An 18,592-nucleotide genomic window follows, 5' to 3' on the forward strand; every position below is an offset into this window, starting at 1 on the left:
ACCCTTGCCCTGCCCCCTCCACACCCCCCCCCGTCGCTCCCTCCCCCCCACCCTCACTCACTTTCACTGGGCTGGGGCGGGGATGCAGGGTGCAAGCTCCGGGAGGGAGTTTGGGTGCGGGAGGGGGCTCCGGGTTGGGGTACAGGAGGGGATTTGGGGTGCTGGCTCCAGGAGGGGGCTCTGGGCTGGGGTGCAGGAGGGAGTGAGGGGTGCGGGCTCTGGCCAGGCAGCGCTTCCCTCAGGTGGCTCCTGGTCAGCAGTACAGTGGGGCTAAGGCAGGCTCCCTGCCTGCCCTGGCCCCATGCTGCTCCCGGAAGTGGCCGGCATGTCTCTGCAACCTCGGGGGGGCGGGGGGGGGGCTCTGCCCCTGCCTGCAGGCATCCCCCCTCCCCCCCTTTGGCCTCAGTTCCTGGCCAATGGGAGCTGCAGAGCTGGTGATTGGGTGCGGGGGCAGCATGCAGAGACCTCCTGGACCTCCAACCCAGGGCCACAGGGACATGCCAGCTGCTTCTGGGAGCGGTGTGGGGTCAGGGCAGGCAGGGAACCTGCCTTAGCCCTGCTGCGCCACTGGACTTTTAGCAGCCTAAAATCTTCCAGTTTGGCTTCAGTAGCCTCCGAGAGATAGAGTCCAATTCCGGGAGATTCCTGGCAAACCCGAGAGGGTTGGCAACCCTAGTAGTGGCCCTACTGCTCCCTCTAGCAGATCCCTGCTTTACAGGCCTATAAAAAAGGACCCAGAGACTATTTAGGTCAACTCTCCAAACCACACAAACATTGCTGAGCATCCCTTCTGAGTGCTCCCTTGCTGCTCCTGTCTCCATGCTGCAAAACATCTCCCGTCTTCATCTGAGGCAAAAACATAACAAACAGCGTGTAGGTGTCCAATGTAGAAAGGATCCCAAATTGCATCAGTGGGATAAAACCTCAGACCAAGAAGGGACTGAAAGTCTATTTCAATACCCCTGACCAAGGCTGGAGTCTATTTGTCCCTGTTGGAAGAGGTAACTAATGGGCATTCAGGAGGCACTTGAGATTTTGACATCAGAAGTCGAACAAAAGCTGAACATGCTGTGGTCGACAGATGGCCACTGATCACTGAGGCTCAGACTATTCTCAGAATTTCGAACTTGTCACTTCCCTTAAACACCAACAGTTCAGTTTTAAATACAAGAACGGGGAGAGGGGAGAAAACTTAAAACCACCTGAGTCAAATACCAAGAGCCTTTTTGATTCACAGTGCTTTAAACTGCTCAAAGACCAAAGATTAGTCTAAGAAGAAATTCCTCTTTATGAGTACACGGCAGCCCAGATGACAAAAATTAAACTGCCACTCAGCCCTAGTAGAAATTCACCTATCTTTCACCTCCCACTGACATCATTAGCATGCTACTGTCAGCAATAAAGAGCAACTGAGATCAAACACAAACACCACTCTTCCTCTGGTCTCCCCCTAATGGGTCAGAATTTTTGGCTGGAGCTGGTCTTTTCCTGATAGGGCAAGTTAGTTCACTTTTCAGTTCGTGCCACTGCTATGATACAAAAAGTACAGAGCCAGGAAATCCCATGTTCACACCAACGCGGTCCTTTTCATTCACACCTTTTAGCACATGGAACCCAACATTAGTCATCTAAATGCAAAAATTAATCTGTTTTAAATGTGGGTTTGGGCACCTATAATCAAAAGCCTCCCCTGTTCCCAAGTTCTGAGGCCCTTTCTTAGATTTGGGATAAATTTTTTATAAATCTCTCTACCACTTGATTTGTACAATAGTTTGCAACACTATTTTTAAACTGCCAGTAACTAAGCTAAAACATGGCCTGAAACACCAAACCAACTGCTGTCACAGTCCAGAAATGTTGGGATTTTAAAACTCAAGTCCAGTCCTGTATAAAGGGGCTGCACACACATGTGTCAATCAGCCACTGTGGCAAAACAGAGGAGCTCAGGCTGAGCTTTCAGAATGGCACAAACTTTTTTTGTGGGGAGAGAAACTGCCAGTCCCCTAACACATCTGGAACACCCTCTGAATTGTTAGTATTGACTCCGGGGTTGGTACTTGGAGAAGCCAGATGCTACTCCATTCTAGTTTTGTTTATCTATCTCCAGTTTCACACAAAACGACACTTTTGGTAGTGACGAAGAAAAGAGGGAAAGAAACCAGTTATATATAAGCTATACAGGAGCTAGGTACTGTACGAATGAGAGTTTTTACAGACAAACTGCCTACACTCAGGGCTTGTCTACACTTACATTTTATAGCGCTCTAACTTGCTGGCTCAGGGGTGCGAAAAATCACCCCCCTGAGCAAGCAAGTCTGAGCGCTTCAAAGCGCTAGTGTAGACAGGCTCCCAGCGCTTGGAGCTAATCCCCTCGTGGAGGTGGATTACCAGGAGCGCCGGGAGAGCTCTCTCCCAGCGCTCGCGCACGACCACACTCGCACTTCAAAGCGCTACCGCGGGAGCACTTGGAAGCTTCTAGCGTAGCCATGCCCTCAGTGTCCTGAAATTCTTCAAGAGCTGGTCTGACATTTTTACTTCAACCCGTATGAGGAAGCATCATGAATCCCCATCCTCCCGCTCCTAGCATCAGAAAAAAAAGGAAAGAAGGAAAAAAGGAAAGCACCTACATGGTATTTATGCAGAGTGGTAAACAGACAGGTGACAAAACCCTGGGGGTGTCAAGGCAGCAAAAAGCCCTGGCAGGAGGGCTGATATTGCCATGCGTTTGGATGCTCAGCAAAAGGCTGATAATTAAGAACACAGACCTAAGCCTACATGATATTGCAACAGCTCAAGTACTGTTCTGAAGCAGGTAAACTAATATTGCTTGTACCTGTTCCAAACCACATATTAATACATGGCTTCTGTTTCTACAAAGCCTGCTGGCAGCTCTCCTGGAAGGAGCTCCTATCTCCAAGACGATCTTGCATTTTTGCCTGGTTTCTGAAAAAGGATCTCAAATAAGTGGCTGGAGCCCACAGTTTTGGAAACCCCACTGTGTTTATCTTTACTGATAAGCCTGCAATCTTGGTTGGGAGTGCATCAGCCCGTGTCTGCAGCAAAACCCTCCTCTAGCCAATGCCTTCTTACACTATGGGCTCTCGGCCTGGGCATTTCATTTAACCCCTTACTGGCCTGTGACTAATAGTCTTCTGCATCAGTGCCTTTGTAAAAAAGGGCACAGACAGAAATAACTCCTTTGAGTCAAACCATCGGATCCAATTAAGTGGGTTTTGGACCACGAAAGCTTATGCCCAAATAAATTTGTTAGTCTCTAAGGTGCCACAAGGACTCCTCATTTTTGTTTTTTGTTTTGTTTTTTGCTGATACAGACTAACGCGGCTGCCATTCTGAACCCGGTCTCCATTGAGTCAATCGCTGAGAGCCCTTTGGTTTTCTGAAGCTGGAGAACAGCGCAATGCCGAAGTGTAGTTAGTAGGTTTGATCCTTTGCTAGGGGACTGAAGGTCTGCTCGTGCAGGTTTGTTAGTACTTGAGCGTTCCATCCACATACACAAACCAAGGCTAAATATCAAGAGTCCCTAGGGACTTCCCAAGGTTGTGATGCCTAGAGCTTGGGCAGCTGAATGCTACAAACAAGAGACTGTTCTCTCAGAACAGCCTCCACTTCTTCTCTTCCCCACGCCCCCCCTCCAGTCCCCTTTCAACACACATGAGGTGGCCATCACCAAGCTGGTTTCAGTTAAGCATGTGCCTTGCCAGAGGTGTTTTTTTTAAATGGTGTTTTCAAAAAGTTATTTTTATTTATATTACGTGCATACAGTGCACCAGGCTTTCAGAAGCAGTACAAGCCTAGAGAGGGCCTTTGCACTCATGAGCTGCTGCAGCCTTTATTCCAGACACACCTCTTGCCAGGTGGAAGAGCATTTACTCATTAACTGATCCATAGAGAACCACTTTCCCTAGGTCTGCCTGTCCCCATATCCTAATCACATACAAAGAAAATAGTACAGCAAAACGTACTACCTGTCTCCCCACTGCTCTTAAACAGACAACCAGCCGACTGGAAATTCCAGCTGAAACGTTTTCATCTCTGTTTTGGAGCAATACAGTGGGTCCTGGCCTACTAGTCCTCCAGCAGAAATGAGACGCCAGACAAAGGATTATAATGAGTCTACTGGAATTTCCATTAGAGCATTACAGCTCTGAGGGACACAGTGCAATAAATAGAGCTGGGAATGCTAGCCGGTCAGTGTTCATATGGCCTGGCACTCCTTGAGCTTGACGAAGACAGCAAGTTTCTTCAGCAGCGTTTGCATGGGTTTATTTAACTCACGTGACCAGTTTCACACTTTCTTACTAAAGGAAAAACGAGAGCACAAAATTGTTTCTGGGCAGAAAAGCGTGCCCATCCAGAGAGACACACTTTTACTTGAGTGCCGATCCAAAAAAATCGTTTTGTGTGCAACTCTGCTGGTTTTGCTTTCACATCCAAATGCAAAGCTAGCCGAGTTTCACTGTGCAGGTCCTCATAGCAATAGCTGTAAGTCGCCCATTTTCCCCTCACCCTTGGCTTGTCCTGCACAATCTAAATAAACCTTTGCCAGACACAGACCTTTTCAAGATCACAAAATAAATTCCTAGAACCTGAAAAATGACTTTCCTCTTCTGAAATGATCCAAACTGAAACATTTTGTCTTAATTGTACAACAAGTGGCTTAAAGCAGTGATAGAGGAGGAGTGGAGATGTGCTACAGAAGTAGAGAAACAGGAGGGGGCAGGCTGACCCAATTGCTAATGCCACTCAAAGCCCAGAAACCCTCACTGAAAGGGTCAGCTGCATGCTAGACTGCTGCTGGACAGAAATGGCTCTGCCATTCCCTGGGCTCACTCTTGGGAGGTTCTGAACAAGTTTGTGCAAACTCTACTAGTCCTGCATTTGCCCTCCACTTTATTTCAATCCATTGGAACCATGAACGGTACAGCCATGTGCGTGTGAGTACAATATGGTTTTGGGTCCAAGAACAACAACAAAAACATAGGAAGGAAGAGAAGGTAACAGTAAATCCGTTCCAGACAGAGAAAAAGACAACCTGTCACTAGTACATAGAGACTCACAGAGCACTCTCACATAGAAAGGGACCAGGCCAAGTGACTAACCACCCCCAGCCCATTGCTGGAGAAGTTTGATTCTGGAACTGCATCCAGATCTGAACTCCCTAGCTCAGGCCCACTAACCCTCTTGCCAGGTTGCTGGAAAGAGGGACTCTCAAACATCTTAAAGTTGTATTATTTGTTTGGATAGTAATGCCGAGAAGACCCCCTTGGGCTGAACACTGCACAAACACATAACAGAATCCCTGCCTCAAAGAGACTATAAGCTCTGTAGTACAGCACTATAACATCAAATGCCATACTATGTAACTTAAATACGTGCATTTATATAGTTTTTCCATCAGATGACCTCAAAGCAAAGCACTCTTCAGAAGTGAGGAGGATTTATTATACCCAGTTTCCAGATGGGTAAACTGAGGCAGAGGTTAAGTGATTTGCGCCGAGGCAGAGCAAGCGAGAACCCAAGTAGTCCCAAATTCCCCCTTTCCAGGCTCTAACCACGAGACATGCTGTCTTACATTTCACCTTTTTACTGTTGTATAGTAGGCCAGAAAACAACTAACAACAGGTGAGCAATAAGGTCCCTCAGTTGGCATACAAGTCATTGAGCGGGGGTTTAGGGTAAGAGTATTTGCCAAGGTGAATATGCTATGAAGCAGGGCACCATTTCCAAACACAGTATGTGCTAGTTTTATATATTGTCCTTATCACCAGCACTTTTTTCCCCCCTGATGGTGGCAGTGAGGTGGGGGATTGGCTGAAGAATTTCTCTAATTTATATCAATAATTTAAAAAATAAAATTTGTTGAGAGACACGCCTGCCACAATGGAATATTCCACCAGGAGGAAAACTCCCCTCCCAAGCGAGTGTAGATTGCGAAGCATTCTGTGAGCAACGTCCTTAAGCTAAATACAATACTGCTTCAGAATGCTGGGGAAGCCTGGGCACTGAGTGACTGCAGAAGAATTAGCAAATCAGAAATTAAGATATGCCACCCCCAGAGGTGGATACTGGTCCTGCCTAAAATTGGCTTCTGCCTCAACACCAGAAACCGAGTTGCTGCTTAAGGTCTTGCTCCTCTCGAGCAAGGAGCTGACAAGGCCTCTCCCCCTTGTGCTGTGTTGCTTTGAGGCTATTTCACACCAGCGACCAGCAATATTGCTACGTGGCAGGACACACTGTTTATGCATGTAGTTTGTGATAAAGGGTTTAGCTGCTGCAAAACACTAGGCATGGGAGAGAAGATAGGGAGTTCTTATCTTGTCCTGCAATAGATGGTACTCAGTTATTGAACGCAAGTCTGTACTGAATGGAATGGATCAGCAGCTCCCTCCCGTTCACTGGTGTGAGAGAGAGAGAGAGAGAAGGAAGGGTTTATGCAATGATTTACTGAACAGAAAAAATATTGATGTGTCTGGTTAGAGCATCTTGGAACACAGTCTCATGAGATGACCATCTCCATAGCAAGTTATTTTAAGGTGTGGAACATCCGGCATGACCAACAGAATTCCAGATCTAGCAGAAAAAAAAAAGATTGAGATTCAGGTAAAAAAAAATTACAGCATGAAAAGACTTTTGTAAGAGTAGAGCAAGAAAAGATTGGAGCTGTTTAGTTCACTGAGAAGACATAATGGAGGTTTGCAAAACAAGGAATGCTACAGAGAAGAAAGGCAAGCAGGCACTATTTATCCCCCCCTCAATAACTCAAAATGCATTTGAAACTGAAATACAACACGCAGTTAGCCTATGGAACTCATTGCCACAAGATACAAGAGGCTGGGAGCTTAGGATGATTAAAAAAATAAAAGAATTTAAAAATGGATGTGAATACCCAGCTACACAAATTTGAATACAAATCTGAGGGATAAAAGACCTCGTGCTTCAGTACATAAAACCAACTACTTGCTTCCCCTATGAGCAGGTTATTCCTTAATAAATTTACTTTCATTGGTCCTGTCACCTTTCTCTGAAGCATCTGGCATTTGCCTCTATTGGAGTGGATGCCAGACTAGACAGACAGATCCTGGTTCTGATCTGGCATAGCAATTCCTGCATTCCAAGCTGGAAAGGAAAGAACATGCTGGGGAAAGTGTAGAATATTAGATAGCAAGTTCCATTAACAGACAGCCCTGTTAGATAGCCTTTGCTCCCCATCAGGCCCTGCGCTCAGGCTAGTGGGAAGCAGGAGAGCATGGCAGTGGGTAGGTTGCTTCAAGAACACCAAGGGCCAAACTTGGACTTCAGTTGTGGGTGTTTAGGGGGCTAAGTTTGGCCCTTTAAGCCCCCCTCAATGGGGGAAGGGGTGCACTGGAGTAGATGTGTTACAAAATAAAAGAAGGACCAGCAAAACGGCCATTTGCAGACTGTACTGTAAAATGCTAGATTTAAAGCAGAAATACTGACAGCACCAGACATGAAGGTCCCAAGAGCGAGCTTAAAAAACAAAACACCCCAAACCAATCACTCCTGTGCCACGAGTACTTCTGCAGCTAGAAAACTTAGTTTTCTTAGCGCTCTTTCCTATTAGCCTTTGGATGAGCCTTACCTCTCACAGCAGAGCGGTAGGGCAAATTCATACACCAGTTTGTAAACCTCAGGCCCAGGACACACTGCATCCACTCCAAAGGGGCATTTAAGACAATGGCCTCTGTCTTCCTCTTGAGCTAGGAGGTTCTGAGTCAGCTGAGGAAATTGCCATTTGGGGGAAAATTAGGCCCATGTCTCTGGATGAAGCTTCCCCGTTGGCTTTGGCTCCAAGCCAGATTAGCCCTCAGACTGAGGCCTTGCGAGGTGTACTCTACAGAAATTGCTACCGAATATCTGCCCAGAGCAGTATCCTGGAAAACCAGCTCGCTCATACCCCTGCTTTGCGGACACTCTGCTTGAAATCAGCTGCCATTGTTACATTATTCATTATTAACTATTATCATAGCACCCAGGCACTCTAGACATGGAACAGAACCTCACTGTACTAGGTGCTGTACAAACACAGAACAACCCCTCCTGCCCCCAAGTCCTCATTCAACTACCCATGCCAGATATCGAGCAGCAGGCACCACCACAGACAAGAGACAAATAAACCAATCAACATTAAAAGTAGTTGCAACACTAGCTAATAAAAGCCAGGAAATCCAAAACCTACAAGTAAAGATAATCTCGCTTATTGTAAAACAGAGAAAACTACATTATTGTCCACAGTGATGACTGACTATTTAACTTCATTTGAATTTCTTAACTCAGTTACTCCTAGACATAAATTTGTCTAAAATGGTTAGCAATATTTCAATTTAATTCATTAAAGAAGAAGAGTTGACACAATAAACTTATTTTTGGACCAAAAAGTGCTGCATGAATGAACCAAGGTTTATTCCATTATCTCATCAAATCAGTACATAAAAATCGAACGTCTCCATACAGCAATAGAAGAAAATCCTGAGTCTGTATCACAAAAGAAGTCCTCAAAAGATTGGGAATGGGGAGGACAAATTTAGCAGGCACAGCGTGACTGACAAACCCAGTTACTGTATATGTGCATTAATGATTCCCTTGCCTCTTAAAAAAATACTACTTACTGTTATCCTTTAAAGTTGTACATAGGGTTGCCAGTTTTCATTGGATGTATTCCTGAAGGTTTCATCACAAGACCATCTTTAATGCCTAGAGACCTCCAGGACAATCCTGGAGGGCTGGCAACCCTAGTCAAACTTGTACATCATGGCCAGGAAAACTGCTTTTCGGAACATCTCATTGTTCCTTACTAACCTCTTTCCACCCCTCCAAAAAGGGCAGTCTATAGAATTACCCCAAAAGCTCCGTACAAGGGCAATGGTAACAAATCCATTAGGTGGAGGGCAAAACTACCATGTCTCTTGTCCTCTCAAGGCACATGTGTAACACCTTATTAACAATTAATAGGTTAATACCTTGCATTTATGTAGCATCTTTGGTCTACAGGCCTCAAAGTGATTTACAGAACATCGGGATGTGTTCTTACCCCTGGTGAAACTGAGGCACGAACACACACACAAAACAAGTCAGGTGTCTCACCCAAGATCATGGAGCAAGTTGGGGCAGAGTAAAAATAGAAACCCAAGTTCACTGACTCCCAAATCCTGGATCTAACCACTTAACACTGCATCCTAAACAATGGGAGCTATGTATGTATCTAATAGAGAATAGTCCTCATCACCAGGGGTATTTAACCCATCACCCTGGCTCTGAAGCAGCTGAATATTAAGCATATTACATATCTGGTATAAATTTGTGCACCCTTGAAAAAGCAGAGCATTTGAAGCCCATTGGAGTTATGAACACTATGATGTTACAAAGAAGAACATCCACAGAATGAACCTGTAGAATTAGAACGCTTTTACTTCGAGAAAGGAGAAAAATCCTGCTACTAATCCTTCAGACATTTTAAACAAACCGCTGAAGTGAAGCTCTCTCTCTCCTTGGCAGGAGGGGAGGGGGGAAAACAAAAATCTTACTTCAACTGGGGGTATAAGAAAGATCATGAAATTAATTTAAAAGCACTGAAGTAACAAAAACAAAAAAAGTGAGTACTTCACTTCTCCTCCTCCTCCCCAACTCCCATAGCAGACAGCGGAAACAAACAGCTCACAGAGGGCAGAATGGTCAGACTCAGTTTTTAAAATATTAATAAGAAAAAAATCCACCCAGTGCAGCTTTAAAGATGAGGGCTCTTTATATTATTATAGATACACACACACACACACCCTAGATTCCAGGGGGGATGAGAGATTTGGTGGCTACTAGCATTTGTCAAAGAACTGTAATGGAAATATTCTAAAATGCATGCAATAGTTATAGGCTTTTTCATGTCTCTGGAGGGGTGGGCATGGAGAATAGTAAAAAGAGGAATTAAATCCTGTAGTTTTTTTTTTTTTTTTTTTATTAAAGTTTTCACTTCAAATAAAGCTTTGTTTTAAAATGTATACGGCCAGCTGTTAGTGCATTGAGCTGGAGGTCCTGGGTATTAGCCAACTAGAGCCTGTGAATTGTGTTTAGTGAGAAGTTTATTAGCTCAGTAAACACCATTCTAGTTCCCCTCACCCCCAACTGTAGAAGTTAAACCATGAGGGCATACGGGACCTCGAGCACCCAGAGCAACAGTTAGCTAGATTACAAGAGCTTTTTAAAGCAAGTTACTATAGCATTTACAGCAGTGAAATCACAGCACAAATGGTAGGTAACATTTGTGACGGTGGTTATCATGTTGTGGCATCAGTAAGCTAGTTTTCCTTTGTAGTTTTTATGAGGCAAGCAGTAACAAATGTCATCATGGGGGCACTTGGCAAGGCAGGACATCAACTTAAATACTAGTACGATAAGTAACAGAGAGGTAGGGGGGGTTTGAATCAGAAAACATTCCTCGTGGTCTGTGTTTCTTGAGTGTGAACTATGACAATTCACTGTTTTAATCTGTTGGTGCTCTGTCACCAGGAGGCATGTATGGGAAAACCTGTCAAGTTCTTGTTCTGAGCACACACAGCAGGGAGGCTCAGTGCAGTTGGTTGTAGCTCAAGAGATGCACCATCAAGAATGACATCTTATCACTTGACCCAATCAGAGAGCTGGCAGAGCTTAGAAGCAGTCCGAGTAGGATATAGGCATGCCAGCGACGTTGAGAGGGAAAGCAAGAACTGTTTCAAGTTCCTGGGTGACCGCATGTGTTGGCAGAGCTAATGCTATACTGCAGGATAATTAGGTTTCGAGAGCACGAAGCAATAGGCAGGGCATCTTCAGACCAGCCAGGGCTCATGACAGCTGTACAAGACATGAGTGCAGAGATGACTTGTTTAGCTGAGCAGAGAAAGCTCTTCCCAAGGTGTTCTGGACAGAAAGCGTAACTGGTTTTGACCAGCTACAGGCAGTATTTCAGTTTAGACTATGTTAGACAAAAGGGAAATCTGGATTCCTGGTCACTGAAATCTTTCCTTGACTGACTTCCCACCCCACACCCAGCCCCAACAAGCAGAAAATGCTCGTGACCAGTAGGATATAGACAAACACTGCAGCCTACACAGATTAGTAACTAAATAAAGGTCCATTAAAGGGAGCCTGCTACATTGGTGCAGTGAGTGAATGAGACAGTGGAGCCACATGTGTGTTTTCTGATTGCAGCTTGGATTCTATGGGTACGTCTACGCTGCAATTAAAAATCCATAGGCAGCCAGCGCCAGCTGACTCAGGCTTGTGGGGTTCTGGCTAAGAGGCTGTTTAAAGGCCATGTAGACATTTGGGCTTGGGCTGGGGCCAGGAGCTAGGACCCTACAAGGTGGGAGGGTCCAGAGCTCGAATGTCTACACCGCAGTTAACAGCCCCTTAGCCCAAGCCCCTTCGCCCAAGTCAGCTAATTGCAGAGTAGACATACCTGAAGGGGTGAAAAGCAGCAAAGCCAGGACAAATAGTGGTGAGGAACCAACTCTTCAAACCCTCTAGCAGCTAGGCTCCTCACTGTTGCCTCTCCCTTTCCCAATCTGAGGACTTCCAGAGCTGTAACTACATTTGAATCAACACCAAACAACTTGGAGAACATAATATTTTTGAACTTAGTGATAGGTGGGTAGCTGTTGTCCACGCCTTCCTGGATGGACCTGCGTGACCAAGACCACAGCTGCTCTGCCTTTTATATTTTCTTCAACGTTCTCCCATGCAAGGAGCCAGGGAAGGACTGAGAATCCAATTGTTACATTAAAATGTACAGTGAACTGGGAGAGCATTGGTGCATTCACTACCTACAAAACTGGTATTTGTTTTCAGTCATCTCCCTAGCGAGAACTGAACATTCAGTTATACTTTAGCTGCCTGTCTGAAGGACCACGAATTTTACAGTGGGTGAAATTATGAGTTATGTGTTTGCTTAGGGAGCCAAGACTTGGCCACTTGCAGCTGGAGACTTATTCTATAAAGATACTGGGAAAAAGATGCATAGGGCACATTCTGCGCATCCCAGAATGGCCACATCAAGTTAATGTTTGGGGTTTTTTGCCACAGATCTCCTCCAGCATAGAAAGTCCTTGGGGAAGTATTGGCAACTAGGATGGGTTATATCCAAGAGCCCAGGGAGAGGTCTACTTGCGGAGCTGGGCACCAGGAGTTCTAGATGTCCTTTCATGATTGGTCATTCTTCTTACGTAGCATCTCCTTTAAGTCAAGTAAAGCCTATCAACTTTCTAAGAGACCACAAGTAAGTTATTTTCACTTAGTCATCTAGGAAAATGGGAAGATGAGTGTCAATAGCCTCTTCTTTCTCTAATGGCTTATCTTTAGGGGGAGACACTGCTATTCTGGAATATTTCCCTGCGTGGACACACTGTTCTGAAATAAAGTGACTATTACAGAATAATTAATCCACTCATAAAGCTAAATTCTACCAGGATAGTTATAGTGGGATAGTTTCTTTGGAACAGCTAGATCGGTCAATTAGACAAGGCCTTAAGACAGAATTTCAAGAGTCCAAGTAAGAGGACTGAGACACAGGGATTTAGGAAAGAGTGCATGTTTCAGTAGACAGGGCTCTGCCACTCACCTGCTGTGTGAAATTGAGCCCATTAGTTCACCTCTGTGCCTCTACTTCCCCTCTCACCCTTTGTCTTGTCTATTTAAATTATAAGTGCTTGGTGGCAGAGTTTGTCTATTACTTCGTTAGTACAGCACCTAGCAAAAACTTTAGTAACTTCAGAATCCTAAACTAACATGGCCCTTTAGCCCCTACCTGTTTGAAGCTAAATTACACAAGACAATAATTGCGACTCTCTTTTTTAAAGAAATCTCATCTTCCAAAGTAAATGTTTTCTAAGTTGTTGCTGCCAGGCTCTGTGTTGAGGACCCCTGGACAAGGAAGAGCTACCTAACCAAACCAACCAAAGACATGCCAAGGCCATGTCAAACCCATAATAAAGCAGTTCCAGAGAGCACGCTCAGTTCAATCCCCTCCTCCACCAGCAGCAGTTAAAGACAAGACATCCAGCTCTTTAAACTTAACCCTCTCCCTTCCAAAGAATGTCTGGAATTTCTTCTATTTCCCTACAGAGAATGGAGAGGAGAGGATTGGCAGTGGGGTGAGATAGATAAGAATGCTTGCCTTAGCTGCAGGTTTTGTTAAGTCCACCTGGATGCTTTGGGCATGTGATGGCAAGAAGGAGACAGCCTGGAAAAAAAGGGGCAAATTTTTAACAGTGAGGGTAATGAACCACTGGAACGTGGTGAATTCTCCATCACTAAGTCTTTAAATCAAGATTGGGTGCCTCTTCTAAAGAATACACTGTATCTTAACCAGGAGTTACAGGTTTGATACAGGAATTACTGGGTGAGGTTCTCTGGGCTATACTATGCAGGAGGTCAGACAAGATGGTAATGGTCCCTGCTGGCTTTAAAAACCTATGAATCACATCTGCAAAAGACTCAGACTGCAAATAGCTGGTATGATAGCCAAGTAAACAGAACCTGTAGTTTACAGCATGGTTAGAGTATATAAAACACCTCCATAAAAACAACAACAGTATAATCCAATTGCTGCAGGTTTCATTTATGAAGCAACAATAAAGTTCCTTTTCCCCCCCTCCAAAGTGTCCTTTAGGATTTGCTAAGATGTTGTATAAAGTGCCAAAAGAGGGCTAACAGTAGTTACTGTTGCTGGGAAGCTACGAAAGGGTAGCATGCTGCAAGCTAGACCCACATGTTTAAAAGCCTGTATTGCAACCATACATACACAGAATTTCCTGTGTGTGAATGCAAGTCCCTGCGCCACTGAAATTTGGGCCAGGGCAATTTACTTATTTTTGTAATCCTTTCCCAAAGCTGATGATATATGGTATTTAAAATGGTAGATATAAGACCACGGACCAAACTATTAGCTGCTCTACATCATGCATGCACTGTTTAGAATGTATCTGCCAAGCCTCACTGACACAGTCCCATAGTAGCAGGAGATTCAGCGTACACACAATGTGTTTTTTTGGCAGTCCTGTAAAACTAAACAGTTGAGTGTGCAATCTAGGGGTTGTACTGGGTCCTGAGATCGTCAACTATCATCTATGGCGGAGATTTTCTATCTGCAGTCAGCAAGGAGCAAGGGATTTTTCCCCACTCAGATGGGGTCTTTACCTGTTAACCATGTCTGTGTCACCTCCCTGTTGGATTATTGCAATGTACCCTTCTTGGGGCTACAGTACTACTTTGAAGCTTCAGCTAGTGCAGAATACAGCTGCCTGCTCACTTAGCTGCATTTCTCACAGAAATCACATAGGACACCTGGGTTCTGTGGTGGCTTCCACTTAGTTACTGAGTGTAATTCCAGGTGGTGCTTTTAATTACTGAAGCCCTTCATGATTTGGGTCCTGGCTAGAGATCAGCTCTCTTCTTGCATATTAACACCCGGTTTTCGTTAGCAGGGCGGTAGGCTGGTAGTTATGCCACCCGATCAAGAGTCTAACTAACATGCAAAACCAAATTCCACACCAAAACTGTGGTATTTAGTATTGTAAGATTACCAACATACTAAAAAAATAAGGCTGGAAACAGTAAACAAAGAAACCTGGAAATATTTCCACTGTCTCGCAATATTTCTGTAGTCAAAAAATATTCTTAATACAATCTGCATCTTGGGGACAGAGCGCGAAAGACAGTAAGTGGAGTAATATTGTCATCCCTACCTGGTCACTTACAAAGGGAGAGACTGCACAATCCTACACATCTTAGGTGATTTCTGGATTCTCTTTCCCTCATTCGTGAGTCAGGAAGAATTAAAAATATCTGCCTACACTAAGCTAAAGGGAGCCCTCCCCTCACTTCAGACACAACCACAACAAACATTCCCAACAGTCAATGGCTTAATGGAGCACCACTTTGCGGTTATACCCACCACTGGGATTTCATCATGTTGAATTTATTGCAGCTCACATATCAAGTCAAGTCAAAAGGAGGCGTTCAAGATTTGGACTGTTTTTATTTATTTATTTTTTTAATTTTTTTGAGGGGAGAGTGTAAAGGACAGGACAGAGTAGGGACTGCTGGGGTATGTCTGTATATTTGTACACCTGCAAACTTGTAGACACTGAGAAAAAGAAAGTTATAAAAAGAATCAATTCCATTAAATAGCTCTATAAATCAGTTCCACCCAAAAATCAATAGGAAACTACATCCGCTAAATGCTAGGTAACACCCACACTGGGTGGAGTGCAGCTGTCTGTGAAAGCGGCCATGCCAAAGCCCTCAGTAGCTGCTCTTCACCAGGTTACTTGCACGACCTGCAGTGATACTTGTGTTCCCCACATTTCCCCCTCACCCAGCTCTCTGTTGGCCTGCATTTGTTCTATTTTAAACAGAGTATAGAATGGAGCTACAGGGTATATCTAGGCTGGAGCTGGAAGTGCAATTTCCAGCCCAGGTAGACATGCCGTGCTCTCTCTGATCGAGCTAGGGTGCTAAACACAGAAGTGTAGCCACGGCAGGACGGGCTAGCCACGGCAGGACGCGCTAGCCACCCCAACAGAATACCATCCAAGACCTCAGACCTGTCCTCAGGAGGCTAGCCCCTCTCTCCAACTGTGCAGCCACAGCTACGTCTCTCTTCTCACCGTGCTAGCTCGGTCAGAGCTGGCAATTACACCTCCAGCTCCAGCATAGACACACCAATTGACTAAAGAGGATTCAGTGTAACCCCCACCCCAAAGAGTGGCAGGAGGACACCTTGACCAGAAACACAAACACACACACGCGCCAGTTTTATGCTCTTTTCCTAATAGGCATTGACTCCATGTATCTAGGCACTTGAAACCCTAGCGTTTGAAACGAGCTTAGGCCTTTAGAAAGAGCTTCCCAACGTATCACATTATAATTAACTCTCTCTTCCTCCCAGCTTTGTGGATAGCTGTTGTCGTTACACCAGGCTGTGGTGTCAGGGGCCAAAGCTCATCCTCCATGTTGGAACAGAGGGCTCTGGCTGGCTTGCTGCGGCAGGCTGCTGATACCACCTCACGCTGGCTGTTGTTGTGCTAAGTTACGTAATGATTAAAACAGAAACAACTTTCATTTGGCGACAAGCTCTCTGTGCCTAAAAGAGAAGAACACTACAGACACCATAACGCTCCCCAGAGACAAGTGTCCCAATACTAGATGTCAGCCTTCACGTGGTTAGATATCTGCCCATTGATGGTGATTAGCTATCACGCTCTCACTTTCCAGTTGCGATTTGGCTGCAGCTTCACGGTCTTTTCTACAGGGGAGCAGATGTCTTGCCCCCATCTTTCCTGGCAGTAGAAAGCTCTGTAACTTTCATTTTGTCATGGCACAGCTAGAAGGGTACAGAAAATTCATATTTTATTTCAACCAGCAAGAGATTGACATACTGAATAATTGTACATGCTAACTTTCATTTTATGCACCTCATATCACAAATCGTGTCAAACCAACCTGATAGCTTTCTTTGACAGGGTAACAAGCCTTGTGGATGGGGGGAAAGCTGTAGATGTGGTATATTTTGACTTTAGTAAGGCTTTTGATACTGTCTCGCATGACCTCAAACAAAATCGGGAAATACAACCTAGAAAGAGTTGTTATAAGGCGGGTGCATAACTGATTGAAAAATCATTCCCAGAGAGAGTAGTTATCAGTGGTTCACAGTCATGCTGGGAGGGCATAACGAGTGGGGTTCCGCAGGGATCGGTTCTGTTCAATATCTTCATTAATGATTTAGATAATGGCAGAGAGAGTACACTTACAAAGTTTGTGGACAATCCCAAGCTGGGAGGGGTTGCAAGCGCTTTGGAGGATAGGATTAAAATTCAAAATGATCTGGACAAACTGGAGAAACGGTCTGAAATAAACAGGATGAAATTCAGTAAGGACAAATGCAAAGTACTCCGTTTAGGAAGGAACAATCAGTTGCACACAAACAGAATGGGAAATGACTGCCTAGGAAGGAGTACTGCAGGAAGAGATCTGGGGATCATAGTGGATCACAAGCTAAATATGAGTCAACAGTGTAACGCTGTTGCAAAAAAAGCAAACATCATTCTGGGATGTATTAGCAGGAGTACAGTCAAACAAGACATGAGAATTAATTCTTCAGCTCTACTCTGTGCTGATTAGGCCTCAACTGGAGTATTGTGTCCAGTTCTGGGCGCCACATTTCAGGAAAGATATGGACAGAGAAGAGCAAAAAAATGATTAAAGGTCTAGAAAACATGACCTATGACGGAAGATTGAAAAAAAAAATTGGGTTTGTTTAGTCTGGAGAAGAGAAGACAGAGGGGACATAACAGTTTTCAAGTACATAAAACTTTGTTACAAGGAAGAGGGAGAACATTTGTTCTTCTTAACCTCTGAGGATAGGATAAGAAGCAATGGGCTTAAATTGCAGCAAGGGCAGTTTAGGTTGGACATTAGGAAAAGACTTCCTTACTCTCAGAGTGGAAAAGCACTGGAATAAATTGCCTAGGGAGGTTGTGGAATCTCCATCATTGGGGATTTTTAAGAGCAGGTTGGACAAACACCTGACAGGGATGGTCTAGATAATACTTAGTCCCGCCTTGAGTGCAGGGGACTGGACAAGATGACCTCTCGAGGTCCCTTCCAGTCCTATGATGCTGGGTGCTGCGTGTTTGCCTATTTTCATGCAAAATTTGTGAAATTCAGACAAAGTTTTTAAATTGCAAAAGCGAACTTAAGGCTCAATTTTTCCTTTTCATATTTTGTAGTTATCCGAACAGGGAGGCTCTTGTCTGGTGTTATAGATGGGGCCTTATCATTTAGTCTGGGTCCCAATACTGCCCAGGGAGGGAAATAGAAGTGGACTGTACGTTGCCTTCCTCTTCGGTTCCATGGCCAAGTGAAGAACTGATGTGGTCTGTGGGTTGCTGAGATTAGGCCTAAGTATTTATCCCACCAAAGCATCTGGGACCCTTGTCATGGTCCAGGATGCCAGCATACTAGGCGCTGTACGAACAGAGAACAAGAAGATGGTCCTGGCCCCCAGGGACTTACAAGCTAAGTAATTGCTGCAAGATACTGAGCACCTTCAACTGACTGATGTCAGTGGCATTTGAGGGCATTCAGCATGTTACAGGATCAGGCCCACAGTCACAGGTTCCCCCCAAAAGAGATAGTCACTAGGCCCTGGATAGCCCTGAGGAGGCCTGTCCAAGAACACACAGATGGCACCCTGGTGGGTAGGCTGGATGTTTTTAAGAACAAGAACAAGCATGAATTGTCTGACTGAAGGCTTCAGTTTAACCACTGGCATCCAGCGAGAACGAAGCATATGCACCAACATCAAGCTCTCCTGCTTTCCTAATAGGTAAGAAAAGCAGAAGCAGCAGCAAACGGACACCCCTCACAAACTCCATCTGAACGGTGGTCAGGTATTCTTACAGGCCCAGTGTACACAGAGCAGTTCAAAACAAACAGCCTACAGTCTATAGGCACAAGCAAGTGCAGCACACAAAGCCCTGCAGGGGACTGTTACAAATGCAACGCTTCATGGAGTAGTTCA

At 44.9% G+C, this 18,592-nt stretch overlaps 1 protein-coding gene across 4 annotated transcripts in view; it reads right to left on the reverse strand.

Moving 5' to 3' along the window:
• Positions 1 to 18,592, reverse strand: part of HIC2 (HIC ZBTB transcriptional repressor 2) — a 95,107-nt gene that overhangs the window by 61,359 nt on the left and 15,156 nt on the right. The gene's annotated exons all lie outside the window — the stretch shown is intronic.

The sequence above is a fragment of the Natator depressus genome, chromosome 15, assembly GCF_965152275.1.
Source record: "Natator depressus isolate rNatDep1 chromosome 15, rNatDep2.hap1, whole genome shotgun sequence".
Classification (NCBI taxonomy): domain Eukaryota; kingdom Metazoa; phylum Chordata; order Testudines; family Cheloniidae; genus Natator; species Natator depressus.